The sequence below is a fragment of the Procambarus clarkii genome, chromosome 5, assembly GCF_040958095.1.
Source record: "Procambarus clarkii isolate CNS0578487 chromosome 5, FALCON_Pclarkii_2.0, whole genome shotgun sequence".
Taxonomy (NCBI): Eukaryota; Metazoa; Arthropoda; class Malacostraca; order Decapoda; family Cambaridae; genus Procambarus; species Procambarus clarkii.
This window is the reverse complement of record NC_091154.1, coordinates 48,612,793-48,634,246: the sequence shown is the minus strand read 5'-3', so window position 1 is coordinate 48,634,246 and position 21,454 is coordinate 48,612,793. Positions and strand designations below refer to the sequence as shown.

Below are 21,454 nucleotides of genomic sequence, written 5' to 3'. Positions count from 1 at the left end.
ATGTATACATATCTACATGTTTTATTCACCATAATTATGCAAGTAAGCCGGTATTGTGTCAAAACAGGATAGTGGCCATCATACAGTGGGTCCTCGACTTAAGATGGTAATCCGTTCCCAGAGATGGATCGTAAGTCGAAATATCGTAAGTTGAAGCGATTTTTTCCACAAGAAATAAAGGGAATTGAATTAATCCGTTCCCCACCCTCCAAAATATTAACTTACAAATACATTTTATGCTGAATACAATTTTTTTTTCTAACTACAATACAGTACATATGTTTATCTTACCTTTATGGAGGACTCCTGATAGCGTATGGAAGATGGTGATGAGGGGGAGGTGGAGAGGTGTTACTGTTTGGAAGGGGAGTCCCCTTCCAATTATGACATCAGGCAGTGATGTTTTCTCTGGAGTGATCTCTCTCCTGCATTTTGCCTGGATACCACTAGGACCTGGTTGTGGTTCACTGCTTGTTTGTGTCACTACAAATCTGTCAAGAGACATTTGTTTTTCTCTTCGTTTTAATATTTGTCTGTAGTGATGCACCACAATGTCATTGAATAGGTTAAGGCAACGGCCTACTGCAACTTGATTTGGGTGAGTTGTTTCAGCAAAGGTTTGCAATTCTTCCCATATTGCACACATTTTCTTAATTGTTGAGGAAGGGACATTCTGTACTGGCACATCCTCCCCTGAAGAAATTTCCTCAGCTGCCTCTTCTTGCTGCTCCTTTTGAAGGGCTTGGAGTTCTTCAGTGGTCAGTTCTTCGTTGTGTTCTTCCACCAACTCCTCCACATCAGCACCATCCAACTCCAAACATAATTGCCGACCCAGAGAAACAATTTTCTCAAGAGGCACTTCAGGTTCATGCTCAAACCCTGAAAGTCTCGTTCTGCAACACTTTCAGGCCACAGTTTTCTCCAGCCAGAGATCATGGTTTTACAGTCACTTCTTGCCAGGCTTTGGCAACAAGTTTTAAAGCACTATAAATGTTAAAATGGTTTTTCCAGAACTCTTTGAGGGCGAGTTGTGTGGCATCCGTCACTTCGACGCATCTACAGAAAAGTGCCCTTTCATAAAGTTTCTTAAAATTGGCAATGATTTTCTGGTCCATAGGCTGAAGTAGAGGAGTGGTGTTGGGAGGAAGGAACTTTATTGTAACAAAGCTAAATTCCTTCATCAATGGATCCTCCAAGCCTGGAGGATGGGAAGGAGCATTGTCGAGGAGAAGCAGGGCCTTGAGTGGCAAACTGTTCTCCTGCAAATATTTTTTGATGGCAGGGCACACCACCTCATTCACCCACTCCGTAAAAAATTGCCTAGTCACCCATGCCTTAGCATTAGCCTTCCACATCACACACATTTTGTGTTTCTGCACATTATATTTTTTGAAAACCCTTGGATTTTCAGAATGATACACAAGCAAGGGTTTAATTTTCAATCCCCACTCAGATTACCACACAACACAAGAGTAAATCGATCTTTCATAGGCTTGTGTCCGGGCATTGACTTCTCCTCCTTGGTAATGTATGTTTTCTTTGGCAGTCTTTTCCAGAATAGCCCTGTCTCGTCACAATTAAACACTTGTTGTGGTAAGTATGCCTCACTCTGCACAAAATCTTTAAATTCGCCAATGAATCTTTCAGCCGCTGGTTTGTCTGCACTGGCAGCCTCCCCATGCCTCACAACACTATGAATTCCACTTCATTTTCTAAATTTCTCAAACCATCCCCTGCTCGTCTTAAACTCTTTCGCTTCTGCATCACTCGTTCAGGGGTTTTCTTTAAAAGGTCTTTAAGCAATTTTCTTGCCTTTTCACAAATGATGGCCTCCAAGACGCTATCACCCGCTAAGTTCTTGTTGTGTATCCAAATTAATAATAACTGTTCAACATCCTCAAGTGTTTGTGTTCTATGTTTCGTGATTATTGATATGCCTTTTGCCACTTTAGCACTCATAATGTCCTTTTTCTTAGCAAGTATGGTGGATATCATTGACTGAGATTTGTTGTACTGCCTAGTTAGTTCAACATCCCGCACACCATCTTCATATTTATGAATGATGTCTTGTTTCTGCTCTATGGTCATCCTTACATGGGTTTTCATATGTTGAACCTTACCACTGACTTTCCTGGGACTCATGGCGTGATACATTATAATAATAATTACTTTTATGTTCAAAAAGCAAAAAACACCACAAAAGTGGAATTTCTTATTGGTGCGATCGTCACTAAGCGGGCAGCTGTAGTAAACTGAGACAGTTCGGCCCGCGTGACCAGGAACCACGGGCTCGGTCGACCCGAACGTGTACCAACAAATATCGTTAGTCGATGACACCATCGTATGTCAAGTCGCATTTTTCGATGAAATTTACATCGTAACTCGAAATTATCTTAAGTCGGGGCAATCGTAAGTCGAGGTGCCACTGTGCACTAATACACTGCATGAGAAATCACACAGCATCCAGCAGACGACGCTACGAGTATGACGCCACCACCCTCACCAAAATGGCTCCTCCTAACATACTCCGGTTGCTGTTATTACACTATATACACACACACATTGTATATATCCATGTACATATGTGTTTATCATAGCGAACCATTAGGCTAGTATGGTGTGCAAAACAAGAGTGGCTGCCACACACAGTGATGCTACCTCAATCTTCTCCCTCTCCCCACCAAAATTTCTCCTCCCACAATACTACACATATATGTACATGGTATATATACACATTGTATATACACCCATGTACATGTATGTTCACCATAGTGAACCACTAAACTAGTACAGTATGGTGAGCAAAACAAGAGTCGGTCGGCCGAACATGGGAGCCGGTCGGCCGAGCAGACAGCACGCTGGACTTGTGATCCTGTGGTCCTGGGTTCGATCCCAGGCGCCGGCGAGAAACAATGGGCAGAGTTTCTTTCACCCTATGCCCCTGTTACCTAGCAGTAAAATAGGTACCTAGGTGTTAGTCAGCTGTCACGGGCTGCTTCCTGGGGGTGGAGGCCTGGTCGAGGACCGGGCCGCGGGGACACTAAAAAAAGCCCCGAAATCATCTCAAGATAACCAAGATAACCTCAAGAGTGGTTGCCACACAGTGACGCTATCTGCATTCCCTCCCTCCTCACCAAAATTCCTCCTCCCACAATACTATGCACAGCACTAATTATCACCACACTCCTGCTATTATCACAATCCTGGTCACTAAATCGTGTAAATGAATAATTAACCAAAAATTTATTTTGTAAAGTAACATAAGAAGTCGTTTGAAAATTCCTAGATGGACGAAATAATGCTGTGGCTAGTGCTGTGAACATCGTGAACAGCATTGATTCATTGATATTTGAACTTTGTACACAGTCATTATCACACTCAGGCTCTTCTGTAATACCCCCTCCCTGTCCAGCTCGTTGTTGCCGTAGAGGGGCTTGGTTGGCAGCTGCCAGAATGTGCTCCTTCTTAGGACGGTCCCCTGTAGTTTTGTAGCCTTGTGCTCCTGCTGCTGTCCTCACAAATTTTGCTGGACGCCTTTTCCTTTTTCGTTTGTTTCGTTTTTCTCCCCCCCCCCCTCTTCTCCTCTCTCGTTGTCATTTCCTGCTGACCTTGTGCCTGTTTTGATCATTCTTTTGACCTTTTGTTTTGACGCCCGGGTGTTTGAGGAGGCATGTTCTTGCACCCGTAGAACTGTAGTACCCAACGTCTCGAGCGAGGGAAACCTTTTATTGTCACTCCCCCTTTCGTCACTGAACCCGATCTCGACAGACTGACAGTTCTTAAGGTGGCGTTTGTGGGGCGTATACTCACAACGCACCCCTAGGGGGGGCCCGGCATGATTGGCGATAGCTTCTCGTTGGGTGTCCTGCCTCTAATTGTGGCTCCATGGTGGGTATGGGGACACTTTCGTGAATGAAAATGTTTCTTTCTGTCTTTATGGCTTTGAATGTTCCTCTTGTACCCTCTCAGGCTCGTGGGGTGGGCGACCAAGCCCCTGAATCGGACTGTATTGGAAGACCGGGCTCTGTAGCCCCCCGCTGCATTGGGCCCCGACCTTGTTCCTCCTTTGACCTTCCTGACTTCTCCCCTCGGCTCCCCTCCCTCCTCTGTGGTTGGGTCGAGCCACAAGCCCCCAGTGGTGACTACTTCGTCCCCTGGCGCGGCTCAGTCTCTCGTTGTGACTACTGCACCTTTTAACCCCTCTCTCTCTGGGGGTTCTAAACGCCATCCGCGCCATGGCCGCACTCGCTCAATTCCATCCTGTACTGATGCGTATCAGGCCTTGTTTGGTCCCGCTTTGTAGGCCAAATACCTTGATCTCCTCCCTCTTGATTCTATGCCTCCTGACGATTTCTCCTCCATAGGCATTTTGTTGATTCTGTAGATGCCTCTGTTACCTTCAACCCCACTTGTCTCGGTACACGTGTTGTTGCTGCTCCTTCTCAGGATGCAGCTTCCCGCTTGGCTGCCTTATCCTGCTTTGGCGAGACCCCTGTTCAGGTCTCAAAGAACGCTCGGTTGAATGCCAGTGTTGGCACTATTCTCCTCCCGCCCGATGTTGCAACCGGTGTTCGGAATCTGCAGGACTGCCATGATGATATTCGGCATAACCTCGACGCACAAGGCCATTCTGTCCTCCAAGTAGACATGTTTACTCGTCCCCCTTGTGGTCGTCGCCGTCAGCCCCTTCGGGTTGTGAAGATTACCTTTGATAGTAGGACCCTTCCGCCCTCTGTCAATCTTGCTGGTGCCAGGTGCTCTGTCCAGGAGTACATTCTTTCTCCTCGGCTCTGCAACAAGTGCTGGAGGTTTGGGCATGGTGCCTTCCGCTGCTCTGGAACTGTCTCTCTCTGTCCTTTGTGTGGGGGCAAAGGTCACTCTAAGTTGGAGTGCACTTCTCCCCAGGCTCTCTGTCTCAGTTGCGGTGAGGCCCACCCTACCTTCTCCCATGCGTGTATACATTACAAGCTTGAGGCGGCCGTCCTCAACTTGAAGCACCGGGAGCGTTTATCTTTTCCTGATGCGGGGTGCCAGGTTAGTCAGCTCCCACCCTATGCTAACGTCTCTTATGCTTGCGTGTTGCGCTCTTCCTCTCCTCGTCCTTCCCACCTTCCTCAGACTCAAAACCGTTTCCGGGCCATGGACCCTGATACACCCACTGCCCCCTCATCTGTTCCTTTGAGTTCTGTCCCGAAGGGACCCCCTGCTGGTCCTCTGGGGTTCCCCTTCCTTCTGCCTGGTCTGTCATGTCTCCTGTGTCTTCTTCCTCGTCTCCCTCCGATTCTCCTTCCCATCCTTCTCCTCCTTCTATTGGCTCTCCATGCCACCCGTCAGTACGGGCTGATGTTCATCGCTCTCCCAACGGTTGTCGTGTATGTTCTCGTTCAGCTTCTCCTGTTGAGACGCTGGAATCCATTGCCCAGTACGTAGCTGCTGGGACACCTGTCTCTTTGAAGCAGAAGCGTAAGCCTGGCTCCTCTCCTTCCTCCTCCCCGGCGGGTAAAAAGGCTTCGCTTTCTTCCTCACCCCCCTACTGCTTTCTGACCCTCCTGCTGCTGTCCTTGACCCTCAGTTATCCCCCCTTCTTCCTCCTCCGGTCCCTACTCATCTGCCCCTGGTTGGTCCTCTAGCTACATTCCCTCCTTCTTTACTCAGTTTACCTATGCCCCCTAACCCTGACTTCGCTGACCTTGATCCTGCGCTTCTTTAACGTGCTATGTTCCCTTTTCGCCTTTGTTTCTTAGTTGTTCTCTGTTCCTGTCCTTCTTCTTCTCGTCGATGTCTATTCTTCAATGGAATGTTCATGGTTATTACGCCAATTTCCTCAAACTCCAGCTTCTGATTTCACAGTTTTCGCCTCTTTGTGTCTGTCTCCAGAAGCCGATACTTGGTGCTCATCCTGATCGCTTCGTGGCTATTCCTTTCTCTTCCCCCCCCCCCCCCCAGCTATTGCTGGGGCTCCTAACTCTTCTGCTCTCTTGATTCGCTCTGATGTTCCCTTTGTCCCTTTACTTTTTCCTTCGCCTCTCCATTGTTCTACTGCTCGTATCTTTGTGAGGAAATGGTACACTGTTTGTTCCATTTATCTCCCCCGAGTGTCCCGCTTTCTCTTCCTGATCTGAAACACCTGGACTCCTTGCCGGAGCCTGTGCTCCTGCTAGGTGATTTCAATACTCGTCATTCCCTTTGGGGTGATGTTCTGACGAACACCCGGGGTTGCCTTCTTGAGCCGTTCATCCTCTCTTCTTCCCTGTCTCTTCTGAATTCTTGTGAGCCTACGCATTTGGATTCTCGGACTCGCACCCTTTCCTGTCTTGATCTTTCTCTGTGCTCGTCTTCTCTTTATTTAGATTTCATGTTGCAGGTTCTTGATGACCTCCATGGCAGTGACCATTTCCCCATCCTTGTTGCCTTTTTCTCTTTTCACCCTCCCCTCTCCTTTTCTAGGTGGCAGTTTGCTAAGGCAGACTGGAACCTATTTACCCTTAGTGCTGCTCTCTCTGACCTCTCCCTTCTGCCCCTCCCTCGCTCTCTCCTCCTTTTTTATGACACCGTTTTTTACGCTGCCCTTTGCTGTATTCCTCATTCTTCCTCTCGCGGCCCACGGAAGTGCATTCCCTGGTGGAATAAAGACTGTGCTCGGGCTGTCCGCTGTAAGCGTGCAGCCTGGAAGAGACCGCCTCCAGCAGACGGCCGAATCTTTTCTTTTATTTTGGAAGGCGAGTGCGGTGGCCCATAGGGCCATCCGTACAGCTAAACGTGAATGTTGGGCATCTTATGTCTCCACCATTGCGTTCGAAACTCCTCTACCACAGATCTGGAAGCGTATCCGCAAGATAGCAGGTAAGTTCGTTCCCGATGTCTCACCGGTCTTTCACTTCTGTGGTACTCTTGTGGCGAACCCGTTGCAGGTCGCTACCGAACTGGGTTCCCACTTTTCTTCTGTTCTGGTTTTCATCTTCCCCAATCTTTCCTTCTTCGTAAGCCTGTCCTTGAATCTTGTCCTTTGGATTTCTGTACTCATCTTTGCCTTCCCTTTAACACTTTCGCACCCCCTGGGATGGTTAAAAAAAATGCGGTATGTGCGCGCGGCGTTTTTGCCGCGTAAGCGTAAAAACAAAAATGTGTATACCCTTTTTACTCTCCTGACCTTAGTTCTCGAGTTACATATTTCATTTTGGTACCAACGTGTTTGCAATAAAATTCTCTAGAAGAACATCAGTAAAAAAAGTCACGAAACCTATAGGAATACCAGCACCAAATAAATAACTACGAAGATGACTCGCTGTGAGCACCCAACAGCAACAAAATGTTTTTACTCTTGGGATTGTTATCACCTCCACACTTGTCCTACAGCGTTAATTTTGGTATCAATGGACTCGCAATGAAATTCCCAACACGGTGATATGAATATAAACGTAGAATAATGATTGCGGCCCACCCGCAATAGTGTGGGAAGTGGTGAAATTGTTACCCGGTATCGGTGACGGGACGACACATGTGCGATACGGCGCTTTGAAAGTTTATACTTATTTCACTCTCCTGACAATATTATTCTATGTACGTCATTCATTTTTGTGTCAATGTGTTCACAATAGAATGTTCTATGAGCCCGTAGGTAAAAAAAATCAACAAAGCGTAAGATAGAAAAGCGCCAAATATAAAACAACGCTGGAACATATCAGTGAGCGTCAAACACACACGAAATGTTTTTACTTTTGTTATGTTTGTCAAGTTTATACTTGTTGCACACAGTTATTTTTGGTTGTACATTGATCGGAATAAAATTCCCTAGACAAACATATGCATATAATACATGATATGGGGGAAGCATTACCAGTATAAACGGCTAAAGTCACCCAGCTGCAACCCGTTTGGGACACTCATGCAGACACACGCTACACCAAAAAAAAATCTATGAAGGTTCGAGTCTACTTATGGCAGTTTATGTGATACAGTGTTCATTCTGGTATCAAAATACAAAATACATTACCAGTATAAACGGCTAAAGTCACCCATCTGCAACCCGTTTGGGACACTCATGCAGACACACGCAACACCCAAAAAAAAATCTATGAAGGTTCGAGTCTACTTATGGCAGTTTATGTGATACAGTGTTCATTCTGGTATCAAAATACTCGTTTCAGTTTGTAGTTCATGCGATTTTCAGAATCAACTGAATCGCTGGAGGTTCAACATTTGAGTCAGAGTCATCTGACTCAAATTGATCCATACCATTTGATCGAAGTGGTCCATACCTTTCATGAACTTATTGTACCATGCAGCCTAGTGGTGAGAAAGAGAGCCTCATGGCGCGCAGTTTGAAACAAACCCAAAGTAAATCGGATTAAATTTGAATTTTATACAAATATTTTAAAAGAGGACATAAATTTATGTCCACCATGCGGGAGCGGGTAGGCGAAACAGGACGCCGGGAGGAGTCCTCATCCGCAGAAAGTGTTAAGGATCCCTTCTCTCTCTCTCTCTGAACTTCGGTCTGCCCTGGCCCTCTTATCTTGAGGTCTGCCCAGGCCCTCTGTGGTTCTACGTCGGCGGGCTCCGATGGCATTCATTATGAGATGCTTCGCCATCTCCCTCCATGCACGTCTCAGTATTTACTGAGTCTGTATAATCGGATCTAGGAGTCGTCGTCAATCCCTGAGGAGTAGCACGATGCCGTTGTCCTCCCTGTTCACAAACCAGGGTCTCTAGGAACATCTCCTAAGGACTTTTACCCTGTTGCCCTCACAAGTTGTGTCTGCAAACTCTTTGAACATATGGTTAACGTTCGTCTGATGTGGTTCTTAGAACACCATCACCACCTCTCCCCTTCTCAATTTGGTTTCCACACATGCCGCAGCACAACAGATGCCCTGGTGAACTTGGAGGACTATATTCGTACTGCTTTTGCCGCAAAGACCTCCATTGTTGCCATTCTTTTTGACCTGGAAAAGGCCTACGACACTGCTTGGCAATATATTCCATCCCAACTTCATTCTTTTGGCCTTCGTGGTCATCTCCGTCTCTTTCTCTGCAGCTTCCTCTCCCATCGTTCCTTTCGGGTGAGGCTTGGTACCGCTCTCTCTTCCTCTTTTCAGCAGTACGAAGGTGTGCCCCAAGGTAGTGTTCTGAGCACTACTCTTTTTCTGGTTGCCCTCAATGGTCTTCTTTCCTCTCTTCCTTCAGGCGTCTTCTCCACTCTTTATGTCGACGATCTTACCCTTTGCTGTCAGGGTGATGATTCATCTCTCCTTCAACGCCGGCTTCAACTTGCCATTGATGCCGTGTCGTCTTGGGCCACCGATCATGACTTCAGGTTTTCTACATCTAAGACTTGTGCTATGACTTTTACTCGGAAGCGTGTCGTTCTTCGTCCTTCTTTATCGCTTTATGGTCACCCCATTGTGTACAAGGATTCCGCTAAGCTTTTGGGTTTGATTTTTGACACTCGTTTGTCTTGGTCGCCCCATATCTCGTAAGGTAAGGTCGGCCCTTACCCTCCTTCGGGTATTGTCCCATACTTCTTGGGGAGTGGGTAGGTGTGCACTACTCGCTTTACATTCCTCTCTCGTCCTGTCTAAGCTCAATTATGGATGCCCTGCTTACTCGTCTGCTTCTCCTTCTACTCTTCGCCGTCTTGATGCTTTGCACCATACTGGGTTGCGCCTCAGTTCTAGTGCCTATCGTTCGACTCCCGTCCTTAGTTTGTTGTTGACACTTCCTATCTCTCCAGGACCGCCGTGATCACTACTGTCTTCACTACCTTGCGCAGTCCTTGCAACATCCTTCCTCTCGTCTCTGTCGTGCTTTAACTTTTACCCCTCCTGCGGTTCCTGTTCCTCTTCACCACCTCCCTCTTTCTGTCCGGTTATCTCGCTTACAAGATTCTCTTTCGGTTCATATTTCTAATAGTTCTCCTCGTGTTGTTCATTCTTTGCCCCATTGGAGAATCCCCCTTTCGCAGTTTTGTACATCTTTAACCCGCATCACCAAAGCTTTTACCCCTCCTACGGTTCTAAAACGACTTTTCCTTGAGCATTTTTCTTCTCACTCCTGCTCCGTTTCCATCTTCACCGATGGGTCTAAGTCTGCGGACGGTGTTGGCTACTCTGTTGTTTTTCCTGATTGCACTTATATGTGTCGCTTACCTCCGGAGACTAGCATCTTTACAGCGGAACTTTATGCTATTCTCTATGCTCTTCGTCTCCTGCTTTCTCGTTGTCAATCTTCCTTTGTAGTTGTTGTTGACTCTAGGAGTGCCCTCATGGCTCTCGGGTCCTTTAATCCAGTTTATCCAGTGGTTGTTAAGATCCAGCGTTGGTTGTTTCTTGTTCACAGTAAATTTAAGTTGGTTGAGTTTTGTTGGGTTCCCAGCCATATCGGTGTCTCTTTAAATGAGCGTGTGGATGCCTCCGCCAGGGAAGCTGTCCGCTCTTGTCCCATCTCTCGTAAAGGTATTCCTTATTCCGACTTTTACCCGGTTATCCATTCCTCCATCCTTACCCGTTGGCAGGCTTGTTGGTCGTCTGTTACCAGTAACAAACTGCGTACCCTTAAGAGTTGTGTGTCCTCGTGGCCGTCCTCCTACCACTGTAACCGGTGATGGGAAATGGCTCTGGCAAGGTTGCGTATTGCCAATACTCGCTTAACTCGTGGTCACTTGATGGAGCGCCGTCCTGCTCCTTATTGTCCTAATTGCATTGTCCCTCTTACGGTTGTGCATATCGATCCCAGGCGCCGGCGAGAAACAATGGGCAGAGTTTCTTTCACCCTATGCCCCTGTTACCTAGCAGTAAAATAGGTACCTGGGTGTTAGTCAGCTGTCACGGGCTGCTTCCTGGGGGTGGAGGCCTGGTCGAGGACCGGGCCGCGGGGACACTAAAGCCCCGAAATCATCTCAAGAAGATCCTTGTTGAATGTCCTGACTTCCGGGAAGAGCATGTGTCCTTGTTTTCCGACCGTCCCCCGCGGTCGCTTGTCCCTCAATAGTATTCTTGGTGACTCGGATACTTTTGATATCATTCGCCTTATGCATTTCAGTTCTCGTATTGGCATCCTTGGTGATATTTAGCGCCCTCTGATTATCCCGCACATTTGATGGTGCTACATAGCTTTCCCAGTTTGGTGCCTTCCTTTGATAATTACTTACTTACTCTTCTGTAATACTATCATGGCTAAATAATACCAGTTATATATATATCTTGACATTATTAGGTGATGCTGTGGTCACAAGCTGAACAGCAGTGCTGTGAGCTCATGCTGCGTGCGCCAGCCTTGGTTGCTCACTCAGTACTGAGGCCCTAACACCCGAGAATGTTGCCCATGATTTTTTTTTTAAATGGCATCTGTTTACAAGAGCCCTGAGGAAGCTGATGTGAACCCCATGTAGCCGCGGGAGTTCTGAATCGTACGCTAAAAATAAAAATACCCAGAGGCGCTTTGCGCACCCCCCGTCGAGGGCCTCCAAGCGCTGCACAGTTGAGAGGTTAATTTGTGTACTTAATTATATAATCTCAGGATGTCCGTTGTATTCTTTACGTGGGAATTTAATGCAAAATATATTACAGCAAAAAATTACTATGCACTTTCTTGTAATGTATTATAAATGTATTAATTCTTGATAAAATTTATGAACATTTATTTCTAAATTTTGTACTTTTTCATCCAAAACACATTTATATTTTATATTATCTTTCGTAAATTTAAGATTAAAGGCTTTAGATATCTCATTTTTTATTCCACAGATATATGAAAGAACAAACCACAACCCTTAATCTTCCCTGATACCATTGATCAAGAAGCCTTCAAGACATATCTGTGCAGACAGCATTTGAGTAATAGCTGATATTCCTATTATTTTTTCTGACAGCCTTATTTGAGTTGACAAGCTTTATTTTATCCTAAAGAAAAAATACATGAAAGTTTATAAGAAATAACAATGTAAGAGGCACGTTCTTTTAAACCAAACACTGGAGTACAAACTATCGAAACCTGTTCCTTATTCCTTACTTGGCACATTTTTTTGTTACTTTAAATCAGAAATACAGTACAAATGTTTTATTATAATATCCTCGAACACAAGAGTAAACACTCAGAGTCGACTCAATATTTTGAATTGGTGGAACTTTAATGAACAGGGTGCATGCATTACATTCATTAATTAAAGGACACAGGGAATGGGACATCATACAACAGGGAATAATTTCACTCACCAGAGGGATGATGATCCTCTAGTACACTGAAATGACTGAAGGAAATATCCTCACCCAGTGAGGTGGACACCTCATGAGCGCACTCCACAAACACACTCTGTGAGTGAAGTCTGGCCTCTCTCTGTCCTCGTGGGGTATAGGGACGCAACCCCTCACGAAAACACGTGGGAAACTTTACACATGATCACTACGTACAAGATAGTAATAGGAATCGATCATAGATCTCAACAAGAGATCATAGATTACAACTAACTAAACAAATCAGCCAAAGAAATATAAGAAAATTCACTTTCGCAAACAGTGGTAGATATTTGGAACAAGTTAGGTAAGTAAGTGGTAGAGGCCAAAACTGTCAGAACTTTCAAAGCATTATACAACAAAGAGTGCTTGGTAGACGGGACACCGCGAGCATAGCTCTCATCCTGTAACTACACTTAGGTAATTACACATATATGCATACATTTACTAATTTTCAATTTAACATACTGTACTTGCAAACACAAATGAAACATCAAAATTAACAAAAATAAAACAAACTGGTATTTTAACCAAGAGATTTTAACCATTTAGATTAATAGCAACAAAAGCTAGGCTATACCAGTCATTACAACAAAAGCTAGACTATACCAGTCATTACAACAAAAGCTAGACTATACCAGTCATTACAACAAAAGCTAGGCTATAACAATCATTACAACTAAAGCTAGGCTATACCAGTCATTACAACAAAAGCTAGGCTTTAACAATCATTACAACAAAAGCTAGACTATACCAGTCATTACAACAAAAGCTAGGCTATACCAGTCATTACAACAAAAGCTAGACTATACCAGTCATTACAACAAAAGCTAGACTATACCAGTCATTACAACAAAAGCTAGACTATACCAGTTATTACAACAAAAGCTAGACTATACCAGTTATTACAACAAAAGCTAGGCTATACCAGTCATTACAACAAAAGCTAGACTATACCAGTCATTACAACAATGAATATTTATTCTAATTTGTCAGAAGAGTATACTGTGAAAACTGAAACTGGTAAAAAGCTCTACTGTTGTTCAGTATGTTCAAAAGTCTATAAAAGTAAATATACTCTAGTAACACACATGAGACTTCATACAGGAGAGAAACCCTATCAGTGTTCAGAGTGCCTGAAAAGTTTTTCACGAAAAGAAAACCTTGTAACGCACATTAAAGCTCATACAGGAAACAGACCATTTCAGTGTGATGAGTGTCAAAAATGCTTTGCATATAAATCTACTCTAGTAACTCACAAGAAATTTCATGCAGGAGAGAAACCCTTTCAGTGTTCAGGATGTCTGAAGAATTTTACTTGTAAAGCTAATCTAATTACTCATATGAGAGTTCATACAAGAGATAAACCATATCAGTGTTCTGAGTGTCTCAAATGCTTCTCAAATAAATCTGCTCTCGCAATACATTCGAAACTTCATACTGGTGAGAAACCATATCAATGTTCTGAGTGTCAGAAATATTTTATGCAAAAAGGCAACCTTGTAGTACATATGAGAGTACACACTGGAGAGAAACCCTATCAGTGCTCAGAATGCCTGAAATGTTTTGCTCATCAAGGTAGTTTAGTTAACCATATGAAAGTTCATACAGGAGAGAGACCATTTCAGTGTTCAGAGTGTCTGAACTATTTTAAGCATAAAACTGATCTTATAAGACATTTGACAGTCCATGAAAAAGATAAAAGATACCAGTGTTCAGATTGTCCGAAACGTTTTACACAAAAGCGATATCTGACAACACATGCAAAACATCACACAGGAAAGGCATCATATCAATGTTCAGTGTGTCTAAAATACTTTGTACTTAAATCTACATTAAGAAATCACACAAAGATTCATACAAGAGATAACTCATATCAGTGCCCAAAATGTCATAAATACTTTTTACGTAAATCTGCTTTAGTAAAGCATGCAAAGGTCCATGCAAAACCTAAGCAATATCAATGTTCAGTGTGTCTGAAATATTTGTCATGTAAATCTGCTTTAGTAACACATTCGAGAGTTCATACAGAACATACACCATATCAGTGTTCAGAGTGTCTGAAATACTATTCATGTAAATCTGTTTTAGTAACACATATGAGAAATCATTCTTCAGAGAATCCTTATCAGTGTTCAGAGTGTCTGAAACTTTTTAAGCAAAGAGGCAATCTTTTATCACACATGAAAATTCATACAGGAGTTAAACCCTATCAATGTCTAGAGTGTACAAAATTTTTTTCACGAAAAGAGCATCTTGCAACTCACATGAGAGTTCATACAGGCGAGAGGCCATACCAGTGTTCAGTGTGTTTGAAATCTTTTAAACATAAACAGAGCGTTCACAAACACAAGAGAGTCCATACTTGAGAGAAACTACAGTAGGTTAGTTGTCAGTGTCTGAAATGTTTTAAGTAAATGACATTTAATAATACATCAATTATTGTATAGAAGCTAAATCTTGCATCAGTATCCCAGTACCCAAATGACTTCGCATGGAGCAAATATAGTGTGCATTTGATCATGCAGATAATCATAATTTTAGGTTTTAGGTTTTGTTTGGGTAATTATTTTAATAGGATTCAACAAAAGAACTTAAATTTAGTATACCTATGCATTAAGATTTTGTCATATATTGTAAACAATTTCAATTTTGTGATCCTCTTAGTGACAGTTTTAATGGAATATTTCTATATATATATGTTTGATATATGAGCAAAATATGTCTACATAATATGTCGGCCATATAAGCAAAATATTGTAGACTCGATTATCCGGGATTCGAATATCCGGAAAACGCACTTATACGGCCAAAATCGTGACTGGATAAAGATATCTCAATATCCGGCCAAAATGTCCATAGAAGCCGGAAAATCGGGTGTTTGGCCAGATCAGTGGCCTAACACTCGTTGTACACTACCACACCACTCACTCCCTCCCTTCCCACCGAGAAGGAAGGGAGTCACCCCTCACTGCTGTTAACTTCCTCTGTCCCGCCCACATTCACTTTTCCTCGCTCCCTCCCTGCCCAAGAGATCCTTCTGTAGGTGGAAGTAGATTGCCAGCCTGGAGAATTTCCATCCAATACAATAAAGCATTCATGAAACAAGTATTTTTATACCTTTTATTATCCTAATAATATTGCTAAACAAAATCTGTAACCAAAATATATATATATGATCATGTACTGTACATCCAGTATTTAAGAAACAAAATTTAAGAAACAATTCTGGCTACTGGTGACGAGTGTAGGGTTATCCGAGTAAGCCGTCCCTCCCCCCCCACCACCCCCCACCCGCCCCATACACACACTGCTTAAAGGTCACAGTTCAACTGTCCATAATTCCCTCCCAAAGGGAAGGTGGCAGGGAGTTGATCAGGAAGGGAAGGGAAGGAGGGAGGGAGTCGGTCAGGAAAGGAAGGGAAGGAGGGAGGGAGGGAGTCGATCAGGAAGGGAAGGGAAGGAGGGAGGGAGGCGGTCAGGAAGGGAGGGAGTCGATCAGGAAGGGAAGGGAAGGAGGGAGGGAGTCGATCAGGAAGGGAAGGGAAGGAGGGAGGGAGTCGGTCAGGAAGGGAAGGGAAGGGAAGGAGGGAGTCGGTCAGGAAGGGAAGGGAAGGAGGGAGGGAGTCGATCAGGAAGGGAAGGGAAGGAGGGAGGGAGTCGATCAGGAAGGGAAGGGAAGGAGGGAGGGAGTCGATCAGGAAGGGAAGGAGGGAGGGAGAAGTGTTGAGTGTGTGGGGTAACAGATGTGACTCGCTTAAGCCTACCCAGGAAAGTGGTGTTGGAGGTGTTGCAAGAATTATATTGTTTTCTTATTGCTGTGGAGAGCTAGTTACGAATATTAAAAATTACACTATAATAGTTGAACAGTACTGTACAGCATTTGGTTTGCTATTTATTCATTTGAATATTTGCAAGAAAATAAAATGGGATTTAACAGAACTTAAGGCGCATATGTTAAAAGTCATCGTACAGCGTGTCGCCTGCATGTCCACATACCCACCTGCCAACTAAGCCACTGTTCACCCACCTGCCAACCCACCCACCTGCCTGCTTGCCTACCCATCCACCTGCCAACCCACCCACCTGCCAAACCACTCACCTGTTCACCCACCTTCTTGCTCGCCCACCCACCTGCCTGATAGCCCACCCACCCACCTGCCTGATAGGCCACCCACCCACCTGCCTGATAGGCCACCCACCCACTTGCCTGATAGCCCACTTGTTCAACCACCTGCCTGCCTGCCCAACCACCTGAATGCTCGCCCACCCACCCACCTGTTCACCCACCTGCATGCATGCCTACCCACCTATTCACCCACCTGTTGATTGACGGTTGAGAGGCGGGACCAAAGAGCTAGAGCTCAACCCCCGCAAGCACAACTAGGTGAGTACCTGCCTGCCTGCATTTCCATCTGCCAACCCACCTGCCTGCTCACCCACCCATCCACTTGCCTGCTCGAACCTATTCACCCACCAAGCCCATCTGCCTGCTATCCACCCATCCAAAACCCACCTACCTGAACCCACCTATCCCTGCCTGCCCACCCACCCACTTTCCCTGCCCACCTACCAGCTAGGCAGCTAACTACCCATCCAGCCCCACACACTAATTAGTGTGTGTCAATTTAAATCATGAGTGTGGTATAAAAATTGCTGGAAATGGTCCAGCCCTTTTGGACTCGGAGGTGAAAAAGTACTTTTATCTGGAAAACTTGGTTATCCGGCTGGGGGTCCTTCCCATATACTCCGGATAATCGAGTGGAGACAGTATGTCTACATATATATGTCTGCAATATGAGCAAGATATGTCTACATACATACATATGTCTGCCATATAAGCAAGATATGTCTGCCATATGAGCAAGATGTGTCTGCTATATGAGCAGGATATGTCAGACATATGAACAAGATATGCCTATAATACAGTATTCTCTTAATAGGAGAGTTTTGATCGTCTTATGATACTGGTGAGCATTGATGAGTACCTTTTAACTACTTCCTTTGTAAATAGGCCAGTCCTAAGTTTCTTTTCATATTCATGTTTCTTGTTGATTGATTTTAATATGCCACTTGCGAGCCATGGATAGTTTAATCTTTTGTCAGTTGTTTGGTAAGGAGGAGACATTGAGTGTTGTTGAGGCTTAGAGTTTGGGAAAGAGGTTAGCTAATGAGTTTATATCCTGTGTATTATTGAATTCAGATTCCCAGTTAACACTTTCGCTCACCCCGCGCGCCACCCCTCGACAGGGCGATATGGGCCCCAGCGTGTCACGGAAGCGCGCGTTAATTCCGAAAAGTGTATACTCTCTTCAACTTTGTCACCTCAATTCTCCTTCTACGAGAATAAATTTGGTATCATTGTGTTCGCAATAAAATTCTCTACAGCACTAAATGCATATAAACTCCAAAAGCCCGGCTAATTACCCGCAGCAAACAGAGAAAGTGCGAACGAGTTACCCGGGAGCGCGCAAACGGGATAAAATGTTTTCACTATTTTCACTCTGGTCACCTCAATTTTTGTCCTAGGTCTTTCATTTTGGTCTCAATGGGTTCGTAATAAAATTCTCTAGAGGAACATTAGCATATAAAAAAAAACACCTGGTCACGCTCCAACCGCCGACGAGTTGAAGACGGGCCACGCGTTAGCCGTGAGTGAGCGCTCAGAGGCCTTCCTACTACACTCCCAATTCCCACCCTTTTCAAGCCTTTCTTTCGCAATTTTCTTCCTGGAAGGGCCTTGTTCATGATTACTATCCATCGTGGAGTAAGCGTAGATAGTTTCTAAAGCCGCAGTAAGAAATATAGCCACGGAAAATAGCCGAAATGTTCACACGTTTGAGATGCGAGGGGAGACGACATTGGTCACAACAGTGGAGCAAAGACAATGGGCCCACGGCGTGTGCCAAGCCGCCTGAGGGCCACGAGGCTCAACAAAGGAAATGGGAAGACATCGGCGCACATTTTAAAACCAGTCCCCAAAAAATCGGATACAAACCTGATTTTTGGCGAATTTTTAAAGTGGATGACGCAATGCTGCGTCATCCCCGGCATTACCGCCAGTAAACGGATGACGCAATGCTGCGTCATCCCCGAGCGAAAGTGTTAACATTGTGAAGTGCATTTGAGAGGTTGCCTATAGCTGCTTCACTGTGTAGCCTGAATGTGAGTTTCTTGCTATCTGGTGGTGTTATGTCCATGTTTGCTATAAGGAAGGTAGGGTAGTGGTCAGTTGTTCTGTCATAGATTATACCAGATGTAAGGGGAGCTGATATATTAATCCATAAGTGATCCAAGGTAGTGACAGATGTATGAGTGACTCGGGTGGGCTTGGTGATTGTGGGGATTAGCATACACGAGTTCATGCTGTTACGGAAATAGTCAAATTGAGGGTTATTTTGTAGACTCAATATTGAAATTGTCTCCTAACATGATATGATTTTTGTTGAGATTGTTATTTATGATAAGATTCCTTAGGTTATCTGAGAATGAAACTATATTGGTATTGGGCAATCTATAGATGGCACTGATAGTCAAGGAGGATTTAAGGGAGTTACTGGAAAACTTAGCAAAGGTATATTCACAATCTCTATCACTAATGACACTATTGCAGATGAAGGTATCTTTGTGATATATTGCTGTGCCACCTCCTTTTATTTATAAGGCCTGCAGTTATGAATGGCTTTATAACCAGCTAAGTTGTAGAGTTGGGTATAGTCTTTACTTAGCCAGGTTTCTGTTAAAATAATGAATGATAATTTAGTACCTATTGCTTTGAGTAGTGCATTTATATCATCAAAATGTTTACCAAAGAATCTTACATTTTGGTTGTAAACTGATAAGCAGGTGCTATTTAGCCCTTTAACTGTGCAGCCTATAAATATGACACCCCCTCAGTGCACAAGAAATAAATTCTTGGAAAAAAATTCTTTTTTGTTCTGAAAGTGTCAAAAACCCCTCCCTGTATATGGGTATAGCAACGGAATTTCGAAATTGTACTTACTTTGGCTGCTATGGGGTCCATAAGGTGGCGTGTGACGTCATCATTCCCTGTGCACCCATGCAGTAAGCTCCCGGGGCCGGTGGGGTGCCCGGGGCGGGGCGCGCGAGTTGCCACGAATATATTTTTGTTAATTTTTTGCGCGCAGTTCCAAATACATTTTATTTATTTTTTGGTGCTAATCCTATGTATAATGAACACGTATACTATATTATGGCAGTAAAACATCCGTACTGTCCAAGGACACTGTTACGTTCATGACACTTGTGTACACATATGTTGCACATATTTACCATTATCATGCTATTTTATGTATATATACAATCTATTTACAGACTACACTGTCACACACTATATATATTCACCATCAACACATTCAGAACACCGCGGGTGAGAGCTACCAAAAACAAACAAAACAAAACAGGGAATAGTGAAGCAGAAGATTTTCTAGAATTAATTGACGATTGCTTTCTTACGCAACACATTAAGGAACCAACGCAGGAAAATAATATTTTAGATTTAGTGTTAACTAACAGGGAAACACAAATTAATGACATCGAAATAGGGAGTGAGCTAGGGAACAGTGATCACAAAGTAATCAGATTTAGCATAGAATGGAATAGACCTGTAGGAGAAAATTCTGTTAAAGTGCCAGATTTTCGAAAAGCTGATAATATCCTAAGAAATTTTTTGGGTCAAATAGATTGGAAACTCTTGGGTATGGGGTGTGGGCCGGTCTTAGAGCGAGACATGAACCCAGCGATAGGTGACGTAAAAGGGGATTTCGATGTGGATTTAATATATAACTTATTTAAGAATATTCTAAACAAAGCACAGAAATGTAGTATACCATACAAATTGAATAGGTCAAATACTAATGACCCAAAGTGGATAACAAATAATTTAAAGAACCTTATAAGTAAAAAGAGAGCTTGGTACAAAAGGATTAAGAATGGGGAAGTCAGGTTAGAACAGGAATTCATACAACTGGTTAGAAATGTTAAAAAAGAGATTAGGAAAGCAAAAAGAAACTATGAAGTTCGCATAGCAGAGCAAGCAAAGTCAAATCCTAAAGGGTTTTTTCAATTATATCGAACTAAGACTAGGGAAAGGATAGGTCCATTAAAATCTGAGACAGGTCAAATAACGGATAATGACAAGGAGATGAGTAGTATTTTTAACAAATATTTTATATCTGTATTTACTAAAGAAGAACTTAACAATATGCCTTCAGCCGAACAAGTCTATGTGGGTGGGGATGAGGACAGGTTGACTAGTTTAGCAGTTACCAGGGAGGATGTAATTAAACAATTAGAAAAACTAAAACCAAACAAATCCCCAGGGCCGGATGAAGTGTTTGCCAGGGTGCTTAAAGAGTGCAAAGAGGAGCTTTCCGAGCCACTGTCTACCATATTTAATAAATCAATAGAGTCAGGCAGAGTGCCAGAGTCATGGAAGGTAGCTAATGTGGTACCAATTTTTAAGAAAGGAGATAGATCACTTGCGTCAAACTATCGGCCAATTAGCCTAACGTCTATTGTGGGAAAGTTACTTGAATCAATAATTGCAAATACAATTCGTCTCCATCTTGAAAAACATAAATTAATAAATGAGTCGTAACATGGTTTTACAAATGGCCGTTCATGTTTAACAAATTTGCTAACTTTTTATTCCAGCATAGTTGAGGCAGTTGATAGTGGTAAGGATTGTGATGTTGTGTACCTTGACTTTAGCAAAGCTTTTGATACAGTGCCACATGAAAGACTAATTAAAAAAATAGAAGCTCATGGTATTGGGGGTGCTATATTAACTTGGATTAGGGCATGGCTATTCCAATGGAAACAGAGAGTTAGTATAAATGGGGTTAAGTCAGAGTGGGATAATGTTGTTAGTGGAGTACCTCAGGGCTCTGTCCTGGGACCTCTATTGTTTATAATACATATAAATGATTTAGATTCAGGTTTGAGTAGCAACATTTGCAAATTTGCCGATGATACGAAAATCGGTAGGGAAATTAATTCGGAGGAGGACTCTCTATCACTTCAAGTTGATCTAGATAGGGTTTTGAAATGGTCAAATGATTGGCAAATGCAGTTTAATGCTGATAAATGTAAAGTTCTGAGGCTAGGTAATGATGATAGAGTTACAAGATACGAGCTAGATGGTGTTGAGATTGCGAAGTCGGATTGCGAAAGGGATCTGGGAGTTATGATTAGTAAGAATT

General features: G+C 43.6%; 1 long non-coding RNA gene across 1 annotated transcript in view; it reads left to right on the top strand.

The window, feature by feature from the left end:
- LOC123763672 (uncharacterized) overlaps window positions 1-11,845 on the top strand; it is a 159,444-nt gene extending 147,599 nt beyond the window's left edge. The window contains exon 3 of the long non-coding RNA XR_006773474.2: window positions 11,745-11,845. This is a non-coding gene — a long non-coding RNA (uncharacterized lncRNA). The remainder of the gene's footprint in view (window positions 1-11,744) is intronic.
- Window positions 11,846-21,454: the final 9,609 nt, after the last annotated feature.